This window comes from Rhincodon typus, chromosome 20 (genome assembly GCF_021869965.1).
Source record: "Rhincodon typus isolate 14 chromosome 20, sRhiTyp1.1, whole genome shotgun sequence".
Lineage (NCBI taxonomy): Eukaryota > Metazoa > Chordata > Chondrichthyes > Orectolobiformes > Rhincodontidae > Rhincodon > Rhincodon typus.
Window position 1 is genome coordinate 12,319,995 of NC_063351.1, and position 27,977 is coordinate 12,347,971.

The window sequence follows — 27,977 nt, forward strand, 5'->3', positions numbered from 1 at the left end:
CAAAATATGTTTGCTGCCACTTAAAGTTGGTGAGATCTACAAGGAGTGTTGTGGCAAATGACAAAAGAAAAGCTTTGGTTCTCACGTTAAATGTTTCACACTTGCCCTCAGCTATGTCATTATCATCCCCTGCAGCATAGCAGAATGAGCCAAGGTGACACAACAAATAAGCTGCTGAAGGAGGGAGGAGGTCGGTGGGATGTGTGGCAGTGGGAAGAATTCTCAGGAGACCACATGGAATCAAGTCCTACAGTAATTTCCCTACCTCAGCCTGAGGGAGGAGCAGTGACTGTGACACTTCAGTCTCTGCTGTGAAATCTGTGATCTGTTATAGCCTCACGCAGGGCAAGGACCAGGTTGACAGAAGCTATAAGGCAGACTGTGGTAATGAACTTCATCACTGTGGGCTTCTTACAGCTTGAAGCAAGTATCCTCTCACATTTCGCAATCATCTGTTGTGTACGGAAGGTGACTGACCCTCTTTGTATAACAAATGCATTGAGCTCTCTTTTTCTGGAGAGAAGAAGCTAAAGTGAGCATGGACAGGACATTATGGTGGCGGGTGTTACAAGTCTACATATGCTGCATGTAAATTCATCGCAACCTGTAAACATTCCACTCCTCAATCTCCATGTGATCCTATTCACTTCATCATGCAGGTCAGCTCATGTTAGCCTGGCAGAAGTCACAATACAGTGCAAGTCTGTTCAACCACCTGCTTTTGAGACAACACAAAAGCCCAATGTGTAGTTACTGGGCGACAAAGGCTTTGCCCTCAACACTGCATAATTCCAGTGTGCTTTCCAGACCCACAGGGAGTGGAATATTATGTCCTCCTACATGGCAACTTTTGTGGCTCGAGGGCATTTCATCAGGTGGGCAGTGCCAGATTGGAACCCTTCCATCTTCTCTTCTCCAGCTGATCTAAGGCTGGGATGGTAATATCTGTAGACCCCCACCTTCTCACCTCAATGAAGCTGTTAAGTAGGTAATTAATGAGACTTCAATACCATGCTGGTATTATTCTTGATGTGAGCAGGAAACTGGATGTGTAGGTATCATGCCAGGCAAACCCTGGCATATTTGCTTACCTGGAATGACTCACATTCAAGAGCACTGAAAGCTTGACCATGGGGCCTGGCATCGGGAAAGAGTTAGCCATAGAGAGCTACACTCCTGTCCTTGCTGTCAACGTTGCTCTCTCTTCCCACAATCCCTCCTCATCTGAGCCTGGGATGCTTCACTGTTGTTGGCCTGAGGTGGGTGTAGTGCCAGAAATGGCCACTGTCTGCCTGATGATGTTGCTGACTACAGGAGAGCCTCTAATTTGCCCACAGCTACAGCAGACAGGACTTCTGTCCCTATAGACCTTGAACCTGGGGCAAATCAGCCATTGACTTGTTAAGTGCCTGAGTGGGACGAGACACAGTGAATCTTCTTGAGTAGAAGCAAAACAGAGATTTCTCCAGCCAGCAGTACAGATTCCCATTTTTTCCTCAAGATTTCACCTGGGGGAGAGTGTGTATATAATGCTGCCACATGGAATATTATTAAACAAACCATTGGGCTGCTTAATGCAACATTTAAACCTCCTGGATCACTCTGAAGGAGCCATGCAGTTTCCTGTAGACACGGCCTGTTGTATTCTCCCTGGCCTGCTGTATTCTGCACAAACTCAGCCTGAAAACACACACAACCCCTACCATCAGGAATATGCTGAGTGGCTGAAGAGGAGGAAGGGCAGGGGAAAGAAAATGCTGGGGAGTAGCAGGAGATAAGAGGAAGGAAAGAACAACCTCCACATCCCCTTTCTGTCCAGTCAGCATGTGATCAGCTCATATGGTATCCGTGGTATCAGTGAATGCAATGCCAAGTCCCCATTCCCCATCAATCCCATACCTGACAATACCTCAGTTGTCACCTTGGTTATAAAACAAACATTCCAAAATAACTTTGTCAAATGAACTATCCAATATTTCATGCAAAAGTCAATTACGGAATTTTTAAAAATTATTTGTGGGATGTGGGCATCATTGGTGGGCCAAAATTTATTACTTGTTCCTAATTGGCCTTGAGCAGGTGAGCTGCCTGGCTCGATGTCAAGTGGTCCACCTGGTTTTATTTCCTTGTTGAGACTTTGAGGCGATTTATACAACTGAGTAGCTTGCTAGACCATTTCAGAGGGCAGTTTAAAGTTAGCTACTTTGCTGTGGGTCTGGAGGCACATGTAGGCCAGACCAGGTGAGGATGGCAGATTTCGTTCTCTGAAGGACATTAGTGAACCAGATGAGTTTTTCCGACAATGGTCATCACTAGATTCTTAACTCCAGATTTTTTTTTGATTGAATTCAAATTCCACCACCCTACCAGGATTTGAACCACAGTCCCCAAAGCATTTATTGAGTTTCTGGATTAATGGTCTAATGATGATATCACCAGGCCATCACCTCCTCTATATTTCATCCTATACATTATCTTGGTTCCTGCCTTCCATGACCTTACTTTTCCGGCTCAGTGTTAACCCAGTGCCTGCAGTATAGCTGGTGAAACATTCACAATGGGGAGACTGTAGATGATCTGAGTGCATTTCAGCCATCCACATTTCTGTGTCATTTGTATTGGTATGAAGTCACTTAATGCTGGGTTTAGTATTGGGTATATGCTGAAATCATGTGATTGAACAAACAACATGGAGTTTCTGTACTGTAAGGATTGGCATGGATTACCAAAGCATCATCATGCCCACACCCCTTTCTGGGGCCTCTGCAGTTTTGTCCGATAACCTTTGACGAAAGTATTAAGTGGAAAAAGTCCTCCATCAGTGCAGTGATTGTAATGAGGTCAGCCAGATGGTCCTTATAGAGTATGAGTTCCCTAATTGGCGTTGTTAATCTGGTCCAGTCAGAGCGTCCTGGCTGACAAATAATAACAGGAGTTCAGGGGTTCTGTTCACTCTGAAAGCTGGCTCTGAGGGAGCTGGATCAGTGTCGAGGACTTTCCATATGTAAATAAAGGGTGACTTGGTGATGGGATACTGGCCTCTGTGGAATTATTTCAGTGCCCCTGGAAATGAACCTTGGCATAAGTTGCTTCTTTTAGGTTAGTGAAACTGAAAAGCTGTATGTTAACATTTGTGGAGTGGAAAAGTGACCCTTCCCTGTGTGTTAATTATTTTCTGTCTGTCACTGTCATTATGAACAAAAACAAACAGTCTAATGTTCCAATAGTGCTATTTGAAGACTTGAATTTTATTTCTCTCTTCCTGGGAGAGTACAGACTGTTGCAAGTAAAATGTGTCTGGGCAGGTTGTTTGGCAAGCTCTGTGAACTCACAGGCTTTTTCCTGTCTGTAATTTCCATCTGCTTTCTCAATAAACAGTGAGAAGATTTGTTGCTTTTTTCCAACAGTTGTTCCTGCTATTTGTAACTTAATTGATTCATCCGTCCCAGCAATTCGTAATTGACTTAACAATTTTACTTTGGTTCAGAGAGTATTTAGCTTTTAAGATAAATGCCCTTTGGATAGTAAATTATAGAAAGTTTATTAAAGAAGGGTGAAAAAGAGATAATAATAGCAACTGAAAACTCTGACCAGACTGACAGTCATTATTCCAGTGTATATAGGGAGTTGAGCATGAGGACCTTGTGAAATCCCCATAGCACCACGCTCCAAGTGAATTCCCTGGGAGTTGAATTTTCCATCAGTCAATTCTTAGCCTTTAACTTTCCTAAAGACTCTCTTCAAATCAGTGCTTGGAGAGTTTTCGTGAAATTGAGTAAAATAGTTGCTCAGGAGTCATAGTTATTAAATACCTAGTTTAACTCTTGAGTGACAATGGGCTTCAACCACATTAGCTTACTAGAAAAATAATGTAAACACTCAGCCAGATTTCCCTTTTGGGGTTTGGTGTCCAGAGACAGGAAAATCCCTGGGACATCACAGTGAACTTGACGTTTAAAAATTGCTGTCCCATTTCCAATTTCCACTCACAGCGTCAGCTGGTGCATGTTCCCTACAGATGGATGGTGAGGCCCATGATATCTGCAATCATAGAGGCATGCAGCACAGAAAAGGGCCTACTGCTCAGCCAGCATAATCATCTGCCTGTACTAGTCTCACTTTGCTACACTCGACCCACAGCCTTGAATGTAATGATATTTCACTTGCTCATAAACATAACTTTTTAAAGGTCCTTATGTCAATCAAGAAGGTATGGTGTGAGCAGCCAGCCAACTGGTGGTTCATCAACATCAAGCAAAATATCACAGAGCTCCTCACTGGAGGACCAGATAACAGCAGGCCAGGCATTGTAGGGTAGGGAATAGTTACAAGCCACATTCTTTAAGCATCACTTTTATCAGCTTCACATTCCAGTGTAATAAATTCCTTTTATTTTAGGTACAGGGCATCCCCAAGCATTGACGTTACTGAAGGCAACTGATGCCAGCTGTCTGAGGGTAAGCATAGTATCAGTTCAAGTGCAGAGAACTTGTTTCAAACATGGGCCCTGGAGTCTTCATCATTCCGATAAGCAGCACACATCCAGTTGAAATATACCACGATTCCTGCTCTCCATGTTAGGGCTTCAGTAGGCTATGCAATACCATGTGGCCTACTGGCTGAGGTTGCGGTGTTTTTTTTGTGGCATTGAATGCCAATTTATAAGAATGCTTTTTCAGTGGGTAATCAAAAACCCAAGTCTGTTTATATCTAACCTTTAAGGTACAAATCCTTACAAGCAACAGAAATAGAGCAACTATCATTGAACCAACAAGTGCCTTTAACTTACCTGCAACATAACTTCAACTCATTTAACACTTATTACAGATTACAGTCAAATATTTTTGTATTAATTAGTATCCATGGTCATTTATCATAAAATCCAAGGAAAAAAGAAAGTGTAGATATTGAAGTGAGCAGAGTTAAAAGTTAATGTTTTAGTGAGATGGACATTAACTAGTGGAATATCTTCACAAAATTGAATGAGGCTTGATTTATATGTTGGAGAAGCAACCACTGCTGGCTAATGGTTGGGGCAGAGTGCTGCTACCAATCCTCCTTCTATAAAGGTCTAAGGGCCTGCTTGGTTAGCAGTGGTACAGGAGGAACCACAAGTCAGGCTTCACAAGAAGAGACATTGTCTTAACAACAAGCCATAGTTGACTGCATGATAGAAATGGGTCTCTGTTATATTGGTTAAACAGACGTAGTTACTTGGACTTACAGGAGCCTGGGATGATACACTTAACACTGCCAGGATCTAGAGTGGCGGCATGGTGGCTCAGCGGTTAGTACTACTGCCTCACAACACCAGGGATCTAAGGTTGATTCAACTGTCTGAGTGGTGTTTGCACATTCTCCCCGTAGTCTGCATAAGTTTCCTCCCACAGTCAAAAGGCGTGCAAGTTAGGTGGATTGGCCAGGATGAATTGCCATGTGGTGTGTGCAGGCCAGGTGGATTAGCCATGGGTTTACAGGTAGGGGGTGTGGGTCTAGGTGGGATGTTCTTCAGAGCGTTGGTATGGGCTGAATGTCCTGCTTCCACACTGTAGGAATTCTATGTTTAGAGCCTGACCCCTTGTTTCAACAATGAAGATTGTATGACATAGTCAGATTGAATGACATTTAATGCAGTCTTCAACATTAATTCTTTCAGAATCATTGTCTTGAACAATGCGCTAGAGTTACCCACCTTTTGGAATTGCTTTTGGAAAGGTTGGGAATTGAACTTTAATATCCTAAATACTGCCATGAGCAAGCCAGAAGAAAAACATTGGAATACGTTCTTCTGAAGAAGTGTCACTGAAATATTGTCTTTGTTTTTCTCTCCAAAGATGCTGCCAGACCTGCTGAGTTTCTCCAGCTACTTCTGATATTTTGTTTCTGATTTCCAGCATCTGTAGTTGTCTTCTCTAAAGTAAATGGTGTTGCTTTCCATATTTACTTAAGAATTTCATTTAGTTCCAAAGTGTTGCAGATGGAGGTATTAGCAGTGAATTGAACATCAGTGAAACAAAATGAAATGTCAATTTAATAATGGGAAAGATGTAGTAAGAAGATGATAAACAATGCAAGCTTATCACAGCTTACTCAAAAGAAAACCAATTCAAGGAAGTTTGCTATGAAAATGGCATAACAAGGATGCAGGCCTATCTGGTTAGGTCAAGCATTTCCTCACATTGCACTCCATCTGCCTGATATTTGCAATGTGAGGAAATGTGAAATTGTTCAAGAATAAAAAAAGGTATTACTTAAACGGAACATGATCACAGGATTCTGACAGACAGAGGAATCTAATGAGTGAGTCATAAAGGCTATTATGTAGGTACAGCACGTAATCAGGAAGACGAATGCAATGCTATCCTTTATTATGACAAAAATTAAACAAGAACCTAAGGATCAAGATCAGAAATTGCTGGAGAAACTCAGCAGGCCTGTGGAGAGAAAGCAGAGTTAACATTTCGGGTCAAGTTGTCCAAGTGGGTCTGGAAAGGACGTTCCTCTTGTAGGTTAGTCCAGAACTTGGGGCCACTCTTTTAAAATTAGGTGTTGTCCTTTTAGGACAGAGATGTTGGATTTCTTTTTACTCAGAAGGTTGTGCAACTTCGGAACAAGAAGGTGGGGTCATTGAATATTTTTAAGGCAGAGGTGGGTAGATAGTTGGCAACATAAAATTCCGAACACAAATAGATTGGCCATGATCTTATTGAATGGTAGAGCCATCTTGAAAGGCCAAATGGCCTACTGCTGCTCCTATTTTGTACGTTTGTATTTACGTACATATGAGCAGGGCGTTGATGGAGTGGGAATCTTTTCAACGGACGAGCTCTGCGGAATGGCGATATGGTGCTCTCAACAAAAGCAATGTGAGTGCTGTCCATAGCACACAACACCCATGGGAAGCCAGTACTGTGGGACAAGTCCCCTGCCCAAGCTGCTGGATTCTTCTTGTCAGGGGCAAGTGTTGTAAATTGTTGCAATGTGGAGAAGTGTGGCTCCTCAGAGGCTTTTGTGTCCTCCCAAGGACCGAGAGACGCTCAGATCCCCTGGAATTCCTTGGAACCAGCTGCTGGAATAAAACTTCAGTGCGCCTTGATGGGCATGAGGATGGGATGGTCACCCACTTCCTACGTTTGAGTCCTATTCCAGTAAATGGCACAGTTTGGTGATGATGACCCGGGTAATCCTTCATCTTCACCTGCACTGGTTCCCTGACAGCTGTAGATAGTGACAATGAGGTCGGTATATTCGGCCTCTAGTCATTCTGCTCCACCTCCTCAGGGGGATGTTCAGCTGCCAGATCTCCCTCTGGAAGCTGTGAAAGAGCTGCTGACCCTTCCTCTTGTTGCTCGACTTGGAGCTAACATTCCAATTGATGTCTCCTTTAATACTGCCATCTGATTGCTAACATTGCCACAAAGAACCTTCCAAGTATTTGACGGAAGATAAGTGAGTAGAGAGTCTGTGGGGTCTGTCAGAAATAGAACAGCACATCAGGAATGGTACTCCTGATCCCTCACATCAATTTCAGTAGAAGCACTTTGTTATGGTCTCTGACTTAACTGCACAGAGGTATTGCTTTTCTAAGGAGGCCAATGGTATGCCTTGATAAGGAGCTCTGATCTACATAAATTTATACAGAGGCATGTTGAAGATCACACTTTTCTCCACTCTAATGCAGCCCCTTCCAAAAAAAATGCCACTCTTCAGTATCATAGACCGTATCAACTCAAACTAGGTGCACATTATGGCAGCTCCAAACTATTGTGCTGCAGTGTCAGGTATGAAAAGTCATATAGAAATGGGAAAGCCAAGTGAGATTTGTAAGTCTGTGTCTGCATAGCTTTGTATCAATTAATATGTCAGATATGGAAAGCAAATAGCAGTTATGATTGCCTGAGGTGATAATTTGTAATGTTTATGTTTACTACAAGAATGACCTCTCAATAGAATCCAATTTGATGACAAAAAGTTGGGATTATAGATTAGTGAATGCATAATTATTACTGTTGCATGGAGCAGGGTCTCAGGTGCAAACCATTGTATTTCACCCCGAAAGGGAATATCAAGAACTTCCTCTGCCCACTCTGCATATGGAGGCTGTCTCATTGTCTCTTTATTGAACAGTTAGGTCTGGTGACATTTCAGCTTCATGATTTTGCTAGTTACAGGCTCTGCCTTAGATTAACCTTCCCTTCCATCCTTCATGCTCCTTTTTGTGTTATCGTCCCTTCATCCCTGATGGCCTTTCAGTCTACCCTGTTTATTTCAGCACCTTTACGTCATTGTTAATGTACCCCATTTACTCTCTGAGCCCAGGGCTTTGCAAATAGTCATGTCCCTGTTGGCCATATACTATCCTCACATTGAGGCTGGTGTGATTTTAAAATGCGCAACTCACTGCCCTCCCACAGCTCCCAGCCTCCTCTTACGCTCAGTGAGATACCACTCTTCTATCTCGAATTTTTCCTATTCACCGTCATCTCTCCCTGATTAACACAGGCTAATGAAGCTGAATACTGGAGTTGGGCTTCCAACTTTCCCCAGGACTGTGCAGATAGATCCTGGCTGAGCCCAGTGACTCTTAATTTCCAAACACCCAAGGCTGAACTTCACTAGCCCCCCACATCATCCCAGCTCCACTGCAGTCTGACTTGGGAGGACAACTCCAACTGAATACAGTCAGACATCTCCACAGCACCCCGGCTGACGTTTCCATAGCGACACGGCTGACGCCTCCATAGCACCCTGACTGATGTTTCCATAGTGCTCCTGCTGATGTTTCCGCAGTGCCCCGCCTGACATATCTGTGGTCCCCAGACTAGTTGCACGAGACCAGTGGGGCTGACTGTGACTCAATCTGCCGACTGCCAGATCCCCAGAAACTGGTCCAACCCTGAACCTTCCTGACCACGGGAAACCCCCTGGGCAGAGATTGGATGAGTCCTTTGACTGACTATAGCTGCTCTCCCCTGACTCACCAATAGTCCCACAGTACTCCACAAGGAACCGGTCTCCTTTGACTTACAGTCTTGAGGCACATATAGTGTGTTTGCTGCAGAATCTGCTAGCACGAGCTGCAAGTGTGACACTGACTTGGCACAGTGTAATACAGCAACATACCCGTTCTCTTGATGGTTTTGCTTGGTACTGAGCTGCCTGCCTTTCCCTTTGCACTGAAGAGCATTGCAAGCCCAAGAGCCTGGCAGCCTCCAAGTCACTGCAAAGTTATTTCTTAGCACTAAGAATGTAACCTAAGATTTGCTTTAATTTTTGTCACATGTACCCAAGTACAGTTTTGTTTTTTGTGCAGTACAGGTAGATCATACCATACAAAGATCATAGGGTGTTTGAGCAGAGTGAGAAATACAAAGTAATGGCTGCAAAGAGGCTTAAAAATCAAGATCAACATTAGATTTGAAATTTGAAAGGTCCATTCAGAAGAGTAACAACAGTGAGGAAGAAGCCGTTCTTGAATTTGTTGCTATGTGTGTTTAAGCTTTTGTAACTTCTGCCCGACAGATTGTAACTGGGCTGGGAGGGGTCTTTAATGATGTTGGCTGCCTTTCCAGTGTTGATGATTATCTTGGGGGAGGTGCTGTTGCCTATCTTCACTGATTGTAGTCTGGAAGTCGAGGATCCAGTTGTAGAGAGCTGAGTAGAGACCTAGGTCTCGGAGTTTGGATGCATATGATTCATCCAGAGCGTGTCTCTGCATGCAAACTGTGCAAATCAACCATATTCATGAATTCCAAAGTGAAGTCTTGAAGGGTTGGAGCCTTAAGGGAACGAAGTGTGGAGGAGGAAAATGTTGATGGTGCATGCAGACAGCTGCTTACGCTAAGCAACCTCTACATTGTGAAATGGCACTGTCTACTATTTTCAGGGAAGGAGGGGAGAATGGGGAGCTGCATAGAAATGAGATGAAATTCTTTGCTTATGAGTTCCAAGTGCATGGAAATAAGATAGTCAGTGTTCATGAATGAGATCCAGAACTCATTGGTTAAACATTAAAAGGGAATTCGGAATTTTTTTCTTTCGATGTTGGAAATCTTGCCATGTTTTTCCACTTCCTCAGTACTGAGGGTGTGGGATAATCTCACACACTCTATGTTTTCACCTTTCAATGGTCTAAACCACACAAGAATGCCTTCATTTCTTTAACTATAGACATGGACTTTGTGTGACAGCTCTTTTGAACGCATTTCTGGTTTACATTTTCAATTATTTCAGCCCATTTTACACAAAGGCACGGCATCCCTCTTTGTTCTATAAAGCCCAAATCTGTCCACGCTTCAAGCATTGCTCCCGTATTTTCTATTCATTCCCTCATATTTCTAAACAGGAGTCCAGCTAAAAGCAATAATGTGATTTGTTCTTATTCTCTCATGGGATGTGGGCGTCGCTGGCTGGCCAGGATTTCTTGCCCATCCCTAGTTGCCCTTGAGAAGGTGGTAGTGAGCTGCCTTCTGGAACTGCTGCAGTCCATGTGCTATAGGTAGACCCACAATGCCTTTAGGGAGGGAATTCCAGGATTTTGACCTGGTAACACTGTAAGAACGGTGATATATTTCCAAATCAGGATGGTGAATTTCAAGGGAACTTGCAGATGGTGGTGTTCCCATGTACCTGCTGCCCTTGTCCTTCTAGATGGAAGTGGTTGTGGGTTTAGCAGGTGCTGTCAAAGGATCTTTGAATTTCTGTTGAGCATCTTGTAGACAGTACACACTGCTGCTACTGAGCGTCAGTGGTGGGGGGAGTGGATGCTTGTGGATGTGATGCAAGTCCAGCAGGCTGCTTTGTCCTGGATGGTGTCAAGCATCTTGAATGTTTTTGGAATTGCACTCATCCAGACAACTGGGGAGTATTCTATGAAACTCCTGACTTGTGCCTTGTATACAGTAGAAAGGCTTTGGGGAGTCAAGAGTTAAGTTAATCACCACTGTGTTCCTAGACTCTGACCTGCTCTTATAGTCACTGTATTTATGTGGTAAGTCCAATTGAGATTCAGGACAATGATAACACCAGGATGTTGAGAGTGGGAGATTCACTGATGGTAACTTCATTTCATGTCGAAGGGTGGTGGTTACATTGTCTGGCATTTGTGTGGTGCGAATGTTACTTGCCATTTGTCAGCGTAAGTCTGGATATTGTCCAGATCTTGTTGCATTTGAACACAGACTGCTTCAGCATCTGGAGAGTCGTGAATGGCGCTGAACATTGTGCAACCATCCCCATTTCTGACCTAATGATGGAGGGAAGGTCATTGATGAAGCAGCTGAAGATAGTTGGGCCTTGGACACTACCCTGAGGAACTCCTGCAGAGATGTCCTGGACCTGCGATGACTGATCTCCAACAACCACAATCATTTTCCATTTGCAAGATATGACTCTAACCAATGGAGAGCTGGCTAAGGCTCCTTGATACACACTCGCCTGAATACAGCTTTGATGTCAAGGGCTGTCACTCTCACCTCACCTCTGGAATTCAGATGTTTTGTCCATGTTTGAACTGAGGCTGTAATGAGATCAGGAGCTGAGTGGCCCTGGCAGAACCCAAACTGGGTGTCACTGAGCAGGTTATTGCTGAGCAGGTGCTGCTTGATAGCACTGTTGATGACACCTTCCATCACTTTACTGATGATCGAGAGTAGGCTGATGGGGTGGTGGTTGGCCAGTTGAATTTGTCCTGCTTTTTATGTACAAGATATACCTGGGCAATTTTCACATTGTTGGGTAGATGCCAATGGTGTAGCTGTATTAAAACAGCTTGGCCAGGGGAGTGGCATATTCTGGAGCACTAGTCTTCAGTACTATTGCCAGAATATTATTTTGGCCAGTCACCTTCATAGTATCCAATGCCTCCAACCATTTCATGATATCACATGAAGTGAATCAAATTGGCTGAAGACTGGTATCTGTAATGTTGGGGGCCACTGGAGAAGGCTGAGCTGTATCATCCACTCAGCACTTTTGGCTGAAGATTACTGTGAGAGCTTAGCCTTATCTTCCGCACTGATGTGTTGGGCTCTTCCATCATTGAGGATGGGGATATTTGTGGAACATCCTCCCCCAGTGAGTTATTTAATCATCCACCACCATTCACTACCGGATGTGCAGGACTGCAGAGCTTAGATCTGATCCGTTGGTTCTGGGATCATTTAGCTCTGTTTATCACTTGCTGCTTATGCAGTTTGCTACACAAGTAGTCTTGTTTGGTGGCTTCACCATGTTGACACCTCATCTTCAGATATGCCTGGTGCTGCTCCTGGCATGCCCTCCTGCATTCCATTGAACGAGGGTTGATCTCTTGGCTTGATGGAAATGGATGAGTGTGGGATATGTCAGGCTATGAGGTTACAGATTGTGCTGGAGTACAATTCTGCTGCTGTTGATGGCCCACAGCATCTCATGGATGCCCAGTCTTGAGTTGCTAGATCTGTTTGAAGTCTGTCCCATTTAGCATGGTGATAGTGCCACATAACACAACGGAGATTATTCTCAATGTGAAGGGGGAATTCATCTCCACAAGGACTGCGCAGTGGTCACTCCTACAGATACTATCATGGATAGATACATTTGCAGCAGGCAGATTGGTAAGGATGAGGTCAAGTATGTTTTTCCCTCTTGTTGCTTCCCTAACTACCTGCCGCAGTCTAGCAGTTTTGTCCTTTGTGATTTGACCAACTTGATGAGCAGTGCTTCTACCAAGCCACTCATCGCGGTGGTAATCAGCAACAGGTTTCCTTGTCCATGTTTAACCTGAACCTATGAGACTTCCTGGGGTCCGGAGTCAACATTGAAGACTACCAGGTAAGTCCCTCCCAACAGTACACCACTGTGCTGCCACCTCTGCTGGGTCTGTCCTGCTGATGGGACAAGACTTATACAGGGATAATGATGGTGGTGTCTGGGCCATTGTCTGTGAGGTAGGATTCCATGAGTACGGCAATATCAGGCTGTTTTTCCTGTTCCTCTATTTTTAACTCAACTGTAGTAGGGCTGCTCCCAAAATTTGAACTTTGAAATATGACACCGTACACACAGATTGTCCTCTTTATGTGTCAGATGTGCTGAAATCAAGGTGTATTATACAATCTCAAGGCTCCTTTCCAGCCTCAAAACATTGAACACTTTCACCATATTCAGTTTACAGTTCCCTGGCTGTTAAGAACTAACCTTATTGCACCATCAACCTGATTTAGTCTGTCGTCTCTATTATTATATCAGGAGGAATGACAACGATTTTTAAAGTGAGAGAGAGAAGGGGTCACGCAATTTTGGAGGAGATAGTTCCCAGTTATATTTCTACTTGGGGGAATGTTCTACTTATCCTCAACAGTACACCTGATCTGATACTGTGCATTTGCTCCCAACACTTTGGGAGTTACAAATTTGACGTTGTGGCATGCATTGTAGATCCCTGAGGATGACAGTGATTGAAAATAACCTTATTTAGGATAGGCTATAGGTGTCTTTGGCTTGGGAGAGACGAAGTTTGTGGAAGGTAGAAAATGATAAAATTTGGCTCCATTTGGCTTACTTTGTGTAATTTTGGATATCTGTTAGCAGAAGATTCTTTTTGCTACAAAATGCATGCAGTTTAGCTTCATTGGAATGGTCCCAAGGATGGCAATCCAGTATTATAAAGTAAGATTTCATCCACTGGAAACATTTCCATTGGTGCAAAATTGGAGGTGTAGCGGACAGCGGAGAAGGTTGTCTCAGAAGGTTATACGGGATCTTGATCAGATGGGCTGATGGGTGGATGATTGGCAGATGGAGTTTAATTTAGATAACTGTGAGGTGTTGCATTTTGGTAAGGCAACTCAGGGCAGGATGTATAAGCTTAATGGTAGGGTCCTGGGGAGTGTTGCTGAACAAAGAGACTTTGGAGTGCAGGTTCATAGTTCGTTGAAGCTGAAGTCGCAGGTATCAACAGCATAAAAGAGTGATTGAAAGGAGGATCCCTGTTTCCACTGACATTTATATTCCCTTGCTAATTGCATTGATTATTGTTTCTCATAATAGAATGTTAGAAGTTGAGATGACATATTTTGCTTTTTTATATTCTGGTGTTGCCCAAATACAGTAACATACTTGAGGAGTTATAGAATCCACCCAAGGTGAGGGATCATAGGAAGGTTTTATTCCCACTGACAATTCATTAGTAATAAAAATGGTTAAGAAAGCATTTGGGACGCGTGCCTTTATTGGTCAGTGCAGCTGTACAGGACATTGGTTAGGCCACTTTTTGAATTCTATGTTCAGTTCTGGTCTCCCTGCTATAGAAAGGATGCTGTTAGACTTGAAAGGGTGCAGAAAAGATTTACAAGGATGTTGTTGGGATTGGAGGATTTGAGCTATAAGGAGAGGCTGAATAGCCTGGGCTTTTTTCCTTAGAGCAACAGATGCTGGGAGCTGACCTTATAGAAATTTATAAAATCATGAGGTGGGGTGAACAGCGAAGATGTTTTCCCCAGGGTAGGGGTGTCCAAAACTGGAGGGGATAGATTTAAGGTGAGAAGGGAAAGATATAAAAGGGGCAATGTCTTCACACAGAGAGCGGTGCGAGTATGGAATGAACTGATAGAGGAAGTGGTGGAGGCTGGTACAATTGCAACACTTAAAAGGCACCTGGACGGATACATGAATAGGAAGGGTTTAGAGCGATATGAGCCAAATACTGGCACATGGTTCTAGATTTATATAAGTTATCTGGTGAAAGGGTCTGTTTCTGTGCTGCTCAAGTCTATGATTCTATGAGAAGGGCTTTTTTGAAGCAAATAGGTCACTGCAATCTCCTCTCTGTGGGCAGGAGGACATCAATTTTATATTATCCTTGGTAGGGGGTATAAATTAGGATGACCTTCTATGGCACAGGGAATTCTATGGACCGGAAGTGGTTGAAGCAAAGATATATTGCCCATCAGGCACTTAAGAGTCAGTCACTTTGCTGTGGGTTCAAACATACGTAGGCCCGACCAGGTAAAGTTGGCAAATATCATTCTTGAAAGGATGTTAGTGAATCAGATAGGCTTTTATGACAATCAATGACAAAGAAATCATTAGCCTAGTCTTATATTCCAGAGTTTCATTGAACTGAAGTTTCACTATTTGCCAAGTTGAAATTCAAACTCCTGAGCCCAGGACATTTGCCTGAAGTTCTTCATTACTGGGTTAGTGCCATCACCAATGCACCAACCCCTCCCCCTATATCTGACAGCATTCTGCTCTATTGGTCTATCGAAGAGTTATTGTTACGAAGGCATGCTTGATTCTTAACTAATCAGCTGGAGACAGACAGTCAACATTTTAAAAGAAAAAGTACACTTTCTCTTAACCAAAACAAAGGTACTTACTGAAAGTAAGAATAGCTGCCACAATTTGCATTACAGTATACAACTCTCATTCCAGCCCATTGGGATGAAGACACAGATTTGGTAAAGACCTCACTAGAGACAATAAATCCCTGGAAATGTATAACATATTTCCTCCTTCCTTATTAAAAATGGAGATACTCAATAATGGAAAAAACACCATTCAGAATTTATTTGCTTGGACCTTGACAACTGTGCAGATGTGACCCAATCAAAACTAACTTTTGGAATATACTATGGATATTTGAACTTGTGATGATGCTTAGAGAGAAATCATGTGACAAAATTTTGTGCGTGTAGACCAAGAACATGTTTTAGTTGAAGACTGTTAGCAGCAGTGAGAAGAATCTGTTGGCCTCTATCTCTTTCTCTCCATCTAAGATGGTTCTCTGTTTGCTGGCTTTGATTATGTCTACATTCCTGCAGCTGGACAGAGAACTTTGAAAAGAAGACTTCAATTTCCACATATTTCTGAAAGAAGAAACAGATATCAACTATAGCCAGACCAGACAGTCAGTTTCAATCTAAAAACCCTTATCTTTCTATCTTATTGAATTGTACAATGGCTAAAGTTAACTTCTTACTCTGTCATTCATGTTTTTGCATATTTGATCCAAGTGTGTGGGTATGCATTAGAGGTATAGACATTGGGGTGTATTTTTACATTATTAGTATTTTTACCTGGGTTGTTTTAATTTCAATAAAACTAACCTCTTACTTGTTTAACTCAAGAAAACCTGTCTGGTTAATACTTTATCAATCACACATAAACAGGTAAGTACACACTGAATTGGCTAATACATTTTCTAAAATTGAAAACCCTGTTGCCATCAAATGAGGAGTGGGAAACATTCCACATCTCCTCAGCCAATGGCCTACCCCTAGATCATATGTCATAACCTGATTTATCATGCGCATCTCCTCCCACTTCAGTCAGCCCTTTTAGCATCAGTTTCCTTTCTCTTTTGTTATTCTTGTTATTCAGCTTTTCTTTATGTTCATAAATATAATTAAACTCAACTACTCCTTATGGTAATGATTTCCACACTAGTTCTATTGTTACTTTGTGCCAAAAACAATTGATGTCATCCTGTTAACGTGCAGCATCATAATCTGAACATGCTTCCTTAAGCTTGCATAAATCTTACCTGACAATTAATTTTAATAAACCTACTGACATGAATAAAGAATACAGCAGACAGATTTTAATGCACTAAAAATGATCTTAATCTACATTATAATGCAACATGATTTTTTTTTACAGGCCCATGGACAATAATCAATGAGTGAAAATTAAAACAAAAGGAATGATTGTATTACTTAGCATTAGTTTACCAAACGTAAAGTTATTTGCAAAAAAGACTATGGGTGGCATCTTACAGGGGGTTGATTCCATTATATGGCGAGATTCATAGCAGAATCGGCTGAATATCTCAACATCAGGAGTAATTTGCCCCATCGCTTATTCTTTGGCTGAGCAGCAAAGTGAGTTTCTTATGCAGTAGTTGAATTTACCAGTTAATTGCTTGTTAAACACCTCACGAATGACATAATTCGCCTCAATAATATTCAGCTTCCTATTTTATGAAATGCACCAAGCAGAGTTAACATTGAGAATTCTTGATGTGGCGGTAGAAAGGGTACCTGGTAATGTTAGCTCACTGCTGGCTGAGGGGAGTGTCCGTTCTCATGGCATGATCCACGGTATCAGCTGCGTACATCTCATCCACGGTCATTGGCACCTGACATTTGCCAACCCCTCAGCACCATCATGGCACGTCTCCGATCCACTTGCAGGTCACTTAGGAAGATCAACCCTGCATTGCAGCAGGCACCGGCTGCAGCAGGGGCTATTTGTACACACTGACAGGTAGCCAGCTCACACATTGCACTGGGCTGCATCTCTGGGCTACTGGCTTGCGATCGTTGTGGGAACTCACTTAGCACCTACCTGCTTACTCGCAGCATCCATGCCCACCTTGCCATGACATGCCAGTTAGCTTGTTGAGGCTTCGGCTGGTGCCAGGATCTATCATATTGACGTGCCATGTTGATCCGCTGTTTAGCGCAGATATACAGACAGGCCATTTGTCATGCTGTCAATGGGGATCTGTCTGGGAGGGTGTTGCGGGCACATTTTACTGTACAGCACACCAAGACAACAATGTAATGTGTACAGCATGTGCCAGCTGCTTACCTGAGAAACACACTGCACACATATTCAACCACAATGGCATTGTCAGGAATTGAGTGAGGATACTCCTCAGTATGGTCAAGGGGGAAGGCCACTATCAGTCAGGGGCTTGGCCACGGTCAGTCATCAGTTTGGGCCATTCACTGTCAGGGAATCTGTCCACTACATTTTGTGGAGAGGGCAATGGTTTGTCCTAGTAGGGCCTGCAGCAGCAGTTAGGGGATCCATGTACTGTCAGTCAGGGAGCTCCAAAGACAGCGTTCAGGGGTCTGGTCAGTCATGTGATGGAGTCATGTCAGTCAGTCAGAGCCTGTGGCGATACACTCCTGGAGGTCCATCCATTGCTCATTAAGGAGAGCCGGAGGGGTCAAATGGGCCAGCAGGGGGGGTCGTTTATTTTGACTCACGGTTTCTATCCCTCAGACAATTTTGTTATTCACACTGAAAACTATTCCAGAAGACTCAGCCTGGTCAGTCATCAATTGTGTGGCTCTTCACCAATCACTTCCTTAAAATCCATCAAGCAACATCCATGGCATTTCCCTCATATCTATTGAAGTTGGAAGATTTTGGACAGCCCTTCTGTTCTCTCCACTTCTCTTAGCAACCTGGCATACAAGCTATCCACTCTAACCACAGCTAGCCTTTTCTACACATTGCCTACAATGTTCACATCTATTACCTTTGCTGTCACAGCTTCTATCAATACTTCTTCCTTAGTAAATACCAATATAAAGTTCTTATTAAGTTTTCTACTGTTACCCTGTGTTTCTAAGTATATGTCTCTCTTTGACACCAGTTAGGTCCACCCTGCCTCTTACCAGCTGCTTAGAATTTACATGCTAGCAGAAGATTTTTCAATTCATATTGTCACTTTGCCAGTCTTAATTTTCATTTCACTTTCTTTCTGAACTTATTGTATTTGGCCTGGTTCTCTCTTGAAGAGTTCACTTAACAAACATCACACACTCTTTTTAGGTTGCATCAATATTGTCCATCTCTTTCATCAAAGGATGTCTAGTTTTGGTTCTCTAACCTTTCAACCTTGTCAGAACATACCCAGATTAAACCTGAAACATCTCCCACATAAAGTTCACTTACTGTTCTGTTACAGGGCTTCCTGTAAGTCTTTGGCTCCATTTTATCCTGGTTAGGTCCCCTCTCATCCCATTGAAATTAGACCGCTTCAAGATTAGAAGTTCCACTTTAGATTGTTCCTGTAACATTAAAGTGCATGGGATAGGAGGTAGTGTACTGATGTGGATAGAGTAAACAGGTCATTTTCCAAGTGGCAGCCAGTGATTAGTGGGATACTGCAGGATCAGTGCTTGGACCCCAGCTATTCATAATATGTATTGACATTTTAGATGAGGGAATAAAATGTAAGATCTCCAAGCTTTCAAACAACACCAAACTGGTTGGGAGGGTGAACTGAGAGGAGGATACTGAAATGCTTCAGTGTGAGTTGGACAAGTTGAGTGAGTGAGCAAATGCATGCTAGGTCAAATAAAAGGTGAATAAATGTGAGGTTGTCCACTTTGATAGCAAAAACAGGAAGGCAGGTTATTATTTGAAAGGCGATAGATTGCACATCTCCCATTCCCAATGAGACCTGGGGGTCCTTGTATATCAGTCGCTTAGACTAAGATTGTAGGTGCAGCAGGCAGTGAAGAAGGCAAATTGTGTGTTGGTATTCATAGCAAGAGGATTCAAGTACAGGAACAGGGATGTTTTGCTGTAATTGTACAGGGCCTTGCTAAGACTGCACCTTGAGTATTGTGTAATCTCTGAAAGTTTACCAGACTGGTTCCTGGGATGTCAGGACTGATGTATGACGAGAGAATGGATTGGTTAGGACTACATTCACTGGAGTTTTGAAGAATGAGGGGGGATCTCTTAGAAACCTGGACAGGGTAAATGCGGGATGGATGTTCCCAATGACCAGAGAGCCCAGAACCAGTTTAAGGATATGGAGTTGGCCATTTAGAACTGAGATGAGGAGAAGTTTCTTTACCCACAGAGTGGTGAGCCTGTAGAATTTTCTCAGCCACAGAAAGCAGTTTAGGCCAAAACATTGAATGTTTTCAAGAGGAGTTAGATATAGCTCTTAGAGCTAAAGCGACCAAAGAATACAAGGTGAAAGTGGGAACAGGTTACCCGTCAGTAGGATCCTAAGCCATGATATTATTGAATGATGGAACAGGCTCGAAGGGTTGAATGGCCTACTCCTGCTCCTATTTTCTATGCTTCTCTTCTCCACAACCAATCTAAACTTTATGATACGATGATCACTATTATCCAAGTGTTCTCTTTCAGACGCTTGAGCAACTTGGCTCACCTCACTCCCCAATAGCAGATCCAGCAAATGCTCCATCCAACTAGAGTGAAAAAGTACCAGCTAAGCAAGTTCTCGTGAACACATTTCAGAAATTTCTCTCCTTCCTTGCCCTTTGCTACCATATTTTCTAAATCATTTTTGGGCAATTGAAGCCCTCCAATATCAGCACTTTAGTTCTTGCGTATCTCTGTAATTTCCTTCTGGATTTGCTCCCCTCTCATTATTTGAAGGACTATTTGAGAGTGCATACCTTCCTTGCTTGTCAACTTCAACTAAGGATTCTGTCCTTACCCACTTAAGGATATCATCTTTTCAGCGACCAGAATGGTTTCCTTAATCAGTAATATTAGCCCTTAAATATTCCTTTATTCTGAACACTTTGTGTCTGTCCTTGAATATTAAAAAATTCTCAGCATGTTTAAGCCACATTTCCAACATTGGTACTACATCATGTTCCCAAATGGCTATTCGTACTGCTAGCTGACCTGCACTATTCACAACACTGAACTTTTACAAACATGCATTCTAAACTTCACTTTGTATTCCTTGCCATCCATTTTTGTTTGCTGTTGTAATATGTTATTACTTCCATGTCTCTATTCCTCTTGGCTACTTCTAAAACCTGGCACTCATTCCCTTGACAATTCATTTGTCCATCTTTTCAGGTGGTGTCATAGAGTCATAGAGATGCACAGCGGGGGGAAACAGACTCTTCAGTCCAACTCAACCATGCCGACCAGATATCCTAAATTAATCTAGTCCCATTTGCCAGCATTTGGCCTATATCTCGCTAAACCCTTCCTATTCATATATTCATCTAAATGCCTTTTAAATGTTGTGATTGTACACACCTCCATCAGTTCTTCTGGCAGCTCATTACATACACTCAACACCTTCTGCATGAAAAGGTTGCCCCTCAGGCCCCCTTTATATCTTTCCCCTCTCACCTTAAACCTATGCCGTCTAATTTTGGACTCCCTTACCCTGGGAAAAATGACCTTGTCTATTCACCCTATCCATTCCCGTCGTGATTTTATAAACATCTGTAGGGTTCACCCCCACCTCCAGCTTCCGACTGTCTAAGGAAAAAGCTCCAGGCTATTCAGCCTCTCCATATATCTCAAACCCTTCAACCCCAGAAGGTTGTGTCCTTTGGATGACAGACTGGTGGAGCGCAGTCATTATTTTCCTTGTTGCACAATTAAAGTTTTGGTTTTCATGTTAAGTGATGACTTTGTTTCACTTGGCTTTGTGCCCAGCCCAAAGAAATGAGGTCAGTTGCATAAATGGTCAACAACCAACTGTTCTAAAACTAAAGCTCATGTTCCAAGGTGTGGATTAGTAATCTCAATGAATCCAGTTGTTTGATCTCAATTGGTTTATCTTAACAGTAAAAGTATTTAATCTGTTATTTCTAATTGCTATGGAGAGAATGTGTGTGTTCCCTTTGAGAGCCTATTATCAGTAGTTTCTCTCCAAATGATGTTCATTTTCTTACACTAGAATGAGTGTTCTATTTTTAAAAATCAGCTGTAGGTTTATGTGAGTTTAAAATAAAAAAGGCTATTTATTATAACTCACCTCAAATTTAGTGCAATGTTACACTTCCTCACTTCACATACTGTCATACGGTTTAGATAGAGGTGAAGGTAATATAATGCTACAGCTTATAATTAGCTCAATAAAAGGTGTCTTATGGTGGAGTGGTAGTATTGCTATCTCTGGACCAGGAGGCCTAGGTTCAAGTCTCACCTGCTCCAGAGGTGTACAATAACATCTCTGAACAAGTTTAGAAAATATCCATAATCATTCTCAATCTCTTTTGCTTCAGTATCTGACGTTTCTTTGATGGATTCAATGCTTTAAAGTTGAGGTAATGGTCTTGTATTTCAACATGCTGTGAAGATCCTTGTACTCCAGTTTCGAGAAAGTTGCTTCTCAGGTAATCTTAAAATTAGCACAGATTGGGGAATCTTTTTCTCTATTAGCATATCCCACTTTTAAAGTATTTCTGCTTACTCCCTTGGCTGATTGGATGACTTTCAACCTGGGGGATCAGTTTGCCTGTAGAACAGCATTTGCTGATTTAAAAAATACAGGCACCAAAATTGTTTCCTTATCAAATAAAGCCTATTGCTCCAACTTTCTTTTTCCAAATAAAGTGCGGTGTATATGTTGTTGACACACCCTGTGTTATCATTTAACACTGTGATATTCGCCCAGTCTAGTTTTGATTGGGGAAACCATCATAAAACAGTGGAACATTGAGAGGATCTCTTTCCATTTCTCTTATACACATTGAGTTTCAATTTTCATTTTTGTCTATGATAAAGAGAGACACAGGCCAGTTGGGGTGTTATATTTCTGTGTTGTTTTGCATCTAAAAAAGGATGTGCAAACTCCTCAGAAAGCTATGAATATCATATTTAAATAGGTATTTGCTTGAGACTTATGACTATCTGAAGCTCAAATCATAAAGATAAAATCATTTGCAGCAATCCTTTTAATGGCTTGTTTTAAAACATATTGACTAAAAGTTCATAATACTGGAACATGATGCAAATATTGTATTTGGAAAGTAAAATGTTATTAATAATCCAATTCTAAATCTGTTCACTTCATAATTTTGTATGTTAGTTCAGTTCAGAACTTTTCCAAATGTTGTGCAAACTTGCTCCTGAAATTGTGGTTCTTAAATCTGCCTGTCACATTTACTGTAAGAGGATTAGCATATCAAAACTACAGGGTTTGTAAAAAGGGCTTCTGCATAAATACTGGACACTTACATCATTTCTGGCAATTGATCCTTTTCCTAAAATGATAGGAAAAAGAAGTCATCCAAGTTTTGCTAAATTCAGTGGTTTATTCAGGATTAATGACTCTTTAAACTTCATTTGATCTATCAGTCAATCAACCGATTCATCTGAGTTCACTCTCGGTACATACAAATTACAACATCAAAACAAGCCAATTTGCCAAATTACTCCATGTCCAAGGTTATCCTCCAGGTAATTAAACAATCCTAATCACATTTTTGATTCTGTGTTCATTTCCTAGACCTTGAGTCATGCTGTACCTGATTTGAAATGGCACAGAATCTGTTGACAATTGTATGTCATCATCTGGGCCTTTTAAGCCAATTATAAAAACTGAACTGGCAAATATCCAAGGAAATTCTGCAATTGGTAGAAATTACATGATTATCCATTGACAGTTCGACTTGCATGACTGGATCTTTCAGAATTATGCAACAGCTCTCCTTTTATTAATAGCTGACGAACAATATGACATGTAGTCAGTTCTCCCATTATTTTATCATATCCTCTTTATGTTGTTTTGTGTTCAGTGGGAATCATATGGAATCTTAGAATGGTTACAGCAAGGAAGGAGATCATTCGTCCAGCAGATCCCTGCTGGCTGTCCGCAAGATCAATGTGATTAATATCACTCCCCCACCATTTCACTGCAGCTCTACAATGTATTTCCCCTGCAGCTAGTTGTTCATTTTTGGGACATTTTGACCAGTTTGTGTATTAAAAACACTTATCCAAGTGCACAAAGGGATACGGGAATCAATTTGTGATTCAACTTGATTTTGTTAACAAAATATTTCTTATTAAGCACTATGTGAGCATTTCTCAAACTCCCACGATATTGGCTCTCTAGCCAGCTTGATCTGTCTGAGAAAGGTTATTACCCAGAGCAATCCATCTGACATAGGACTGGCTCTCTTCCACAAAGGTGGGTCTTACTGGTCAGGGCGAATTGTCTCATTTATGTCTCTCTCTCACTCTCTCTTATCTCTCTCCAGGCGGTTGGAGCTCCGCTGCTGGGTCAAGTCGAGTCTTCACGGTATCTTCACTGAGTCTTCACTGGGTCTTTACTGGGCCTCTATTAAGACATGCTGTCCAGGTGTATGTTCTTGTTCTCCCTTGCTCCCTAACCTTCCAGAATGTTCTGTGGCCTTTGGCCAATGGGGTCAGGAGCTGGTTTCAAATCATCCAATGGGGTTATGCCAACACCCGACACTTTTTTACAGTGCAGATACTCAGGCAGTCAAGATGCCAGAATATCTGATCGATATATCTCCAATACACAACCCTTGGGCTGCTTGTAACCTTCTTTGATCTTGGTTTCTGCTGCTGTCTGTAGCTATAACTGCTGGCTGCTGTTTAATTTAGTTTGGTCAATTTTCTGTCAAGCCTGATTTTTCTGGCTATGAGTCAATTTAGGCCTGTGGTCATTTGACCACAAATATTTTGTCCTTATTCCTTTTGCAAACCACAACTGAATGAGCCTCCACCATCTTTTGAGCCAGTGCCCACAAATCCTAACTAATTGTTGCATATAAATAATCTTCTGTTATCATCATTGGCTGTTTAACTAACCACCACTGGTGTGAGTCTTCTGGTTCGCAACACTTTTGCCAATGGGAACACTTCCTCTTGAGTACTCTGCCTAGTCTACTCATGGTTTTGAATACCTCTCCCAGATCTCCTCTGAACATTACACTGTCTAAGGAGAATAACCCAGTTTCTCCAATCTGTTCAGATAGCTGAAGGCCCTTATCCTTGGAATTAATCTTGTAAACCTTTTCTGTACCCTTTCTAAAGCCTTCAAATTCTTCCTAAAAAGGGAACAACTCCAATACTATAATTGAGGCTGAACCAGTAACTTATAAATGCCTTATAGACGCCTTGCTTTTATAAACTATGGGTAAGATTTTCTCCTCTGAAGTGGCAAGGATAATGATGAATGTGATGACTTGAACAAGTAAGAGTGCAACAGTACAATGTGCACAGTTGACAGAAAATTTTGAAATTAAATTCCACTTCTTAGATGTAAGATCAATTTCTCACTATCGGAGACCAAAAGCCTATTAGCATGCATTTGCATATCATTAATTAGAACATATGAAATAGGAACAGGAGTAGGGTCTTTGGCCCCTCATGCCTGCTCTATCTCTCAATAGCATCATGCTAATCCGACACACCTCATGCCCACTTTCCTGCCTTTTCACCATAACCCTTGATTTCCCACTAATAAGAATGGGGAATAAATCATGGGTCACAGGTAGAACCTGTGAAGTTGCTCATGCTCATACAAAGTTGGATTCCCCCATATTGATCTGAAAACAATTGCAATAGGTCTGAAACTGGAACAAATAATTTGTAAAGTGGAAGGAGTAAGTGACGTTTTTATTAAAGGGGATGGAATGCAAATACTGAAAGGTGAGCCCTTCAAAGTAATGACTGCACTCATTATTATGCAACTGATTAAACAATGCCCACAATCTGTTTCTGACTCAAAGTTACTCTGGAAGTCAACATTGTAATCAAATTCACAAATGGGATAATGAGGATTCATTCCTAGTAAATTGTGCTCACAGATTGAACCTTGTAACCTTTCAATTCAACAACACAGTTACAAGGCACTTACATTAGAGCTTCATTTTCTGAAATGGCCAAAGCACTTTGGCCAAAGAACTTGAAGCCTTTGCTTTATAGCTACAATACCCAGACCAACAACAGTAAGCCCGCTATCACCTTATTACTGAGGTGGTACTGTAAGAGAGGGTCTCGTCATAGCTGATTCATGCAAAGAGCAAATGCAGAAGTTGTTGACTAAACCAAATGATGCTGGCTCAAAAGTCTTTATCAATGCAGTACAATGGATCTGTAGCACAACCTTCCAACTGTTCTTTGTGACGGCATGCCGTTCAACTTCATTGCAAATGATGTTAGGGCTCGGTTGTGCCTTTAATAGCATGTTATATTCTGCCTGTCCTTTTTCAGATCTGTGTGCAGCAAACACAAAAATTGGCTAAGGCCAGCAGAAACTGCTACTGCCTGGTGCTCAGTCTGTGGAGAAAGACCATGACATCATCCACCCAGGAGGATCGGAGTGCATCATCGCATCATCAGTTTTTGTTGTAGATATCTGAAAGGTACCTAAGATGACTGAGCTAGGTGGACATTTCCCATTGCAAGCTCTAATGTTATTTGTGCAACTGGCATCCAGCCCTGTGCCATGTGTCTTACTTACGTTCAGTAGTCTCAATTATTGTTGCTATCCAGCCCTGTAGGCAATACAAAAGCTCCATGTTAATTCTATTATGAATCTGATGTCCTTGCTTCTGTGAAATATAAAATGTATGTTCCAGATTTCCCCTATGGCAACATTGGAAGCTGTTACACAGTGAGTATTTTCATTAGATCATTTCGCTGCATGTTTGCAGTAATATAATCCATGTGCCAATGACGTGAAAGTCAATTCAGTGAGGTCACCCATCCCCGTCCTCTCCTCCCCGCACCATGAGGATAATCAAATTGTCACTCAAATTGAAAATGCTCCTTATGAGAAATTGTTCCTCACCAAGCCTTCAATGTTTCACATTGCAACGAGACTGTACTTATCCCTTGCAGTGCCTTTTCATCCTATCTGCTCAGACTGCTATGGGCTGTGATTTGCACACCAGTCCCATTGTATGATGAGTAAAAATGAACATGAGGTGGCAATTGACCATCTTAGTAACTTCAGGGTGACAACATTCCTGAGAAGGGCTGAAGGGAGCTATGAACAATGAAAGAATAAACAATGCTTAGCATTTGCAATGTATCACATCCTTTCAATGGTTGAAGATCCTCCTTGTGTGTTTTCAATGTGAGAACTTAACCACCTCCCAGGCACAATAAGACCAAAGTTGCTACAGTGCAAGTGTGTATGTGTGTTTACAAAAGTGTTGTATTTATAACTTGATTGAACACCATTAGCATTAATATGACTTCAATGTTTTTAATTTTCTCCTGTTCCAAATATGTCTAGGTGCAGGCCTCTTGTCCACAGCCACGTTGGAGGGAGTTCGCTGGGTGGTAGTACACTCTGGAGATTTTGAACACTTGGGGCAGTCATCCCCCAGCACCTATCAGCCAAGAAGGTCCAAGCCTACTGAGAGTACCCTGCTCAGCTGGAGACTCACCGTCCTCAGCCTCACCTGCTACAAGCATTGGGGTCACAGGCAGGAAAAGCATAGAGGGGCATTTTTTTTTTCTTTATTCATTCATGGGATGAGGGCGTTGCTGGCTAGGCAGCATTTATTGCCTGGAGGGCAGTTCAAATCAACCAATTGCTGTGGGTCTGGAGTCACATGTAGGCCAGACCAGGTAAGGGTGGCAGACTTTTCCCCAACAATTGATTCATGGTCATCATTAGACTCTTAATTTCAGATATTTATTGAATTCAAATTCCACCATCTGCCGTGGTGGGATTTGAACCCAGGTCCGTAGAACATTATCTGGGTCTCTGGATTTACAGTCCAGCAATAATACTACTCGGCCATCGCCTCCCCATGGTACATCTGGAGTGTCCTGAAGAAGCTGCCTTTGTATCTATCTGCCCCTCCTCCTCCCTGTGGGTGCCTGCTGCCACCACCATGTCTCTTTAACAGAACGGGGCATTTGGAGTGATGTTGAGATCCCTTGTCCATTCTCACTTTGCCACCATTGCTCAGAGCCCGTTGCTAAGACAACAAAATGCAGTTCTGACTGCATATTTGGCAGCCACTCAGTGTTCTACTGGACTTGGATCTCCAAGGCTGCCATTACCCTTGCTATGGAGACGGCTTTGTGCCCACAAGTCAGAGCCAACAGAGAATTGAGAACACGGACAGACTCCTCCATCTTACATTCTATGCTACCATGGGCTTCTAGCTCACTGTCTGTCTCTGCAGGTTGATCATGACTCCAGTTTATGGCTAAGTACAGGGCCATATCTTCGACCTGGGACCGAGCACTTGCCTAGTCTCCAGCAATCTTGAGACCTGGTGTGTTTCTTCCTGCACCAGCTGCAGACACATGTGTGAGTGATGTGCTCACCAGGTTATGCCTCTGGGTCTAATCTAGATAGAGAACCAATCAAGGTGATTGTTTCTGTTCTGGCCAAGGAAACAGGTGAACATTGTGTCAGTATACCCTCATTTCTCCTCAGAGATGGTGAATAAGGGTTCAGGCTAGCCTTCTCTGGCCTGAGGGAACACTCGTGCCTGTATAAGTGAAAGGATGGAATT

The 27,977-nt window shown here is 42.3% G+C and overlaps 1 long non-coding RNA gene across 1 annotated transcript; it reads left to right on the forward strand.

Moving 5' to 3' along the window:
* Positions 1-6,380: 6,380 nt before the first annotated feature.
* LOC125485587 lies at positions 6,381-26,980 on the forward strand. Its single transcript, XR_007264301.1, has 3 exons — positions 6,381-6,509; positions 25,708-25,859; positions 26,738-26,980. It is a non-coding gene; the product is annotated as an uncharacterized LOC125485587 (long non-coding RNA).
* Positions 26,981-27,977: the final 997 nt, after the last annotated feature.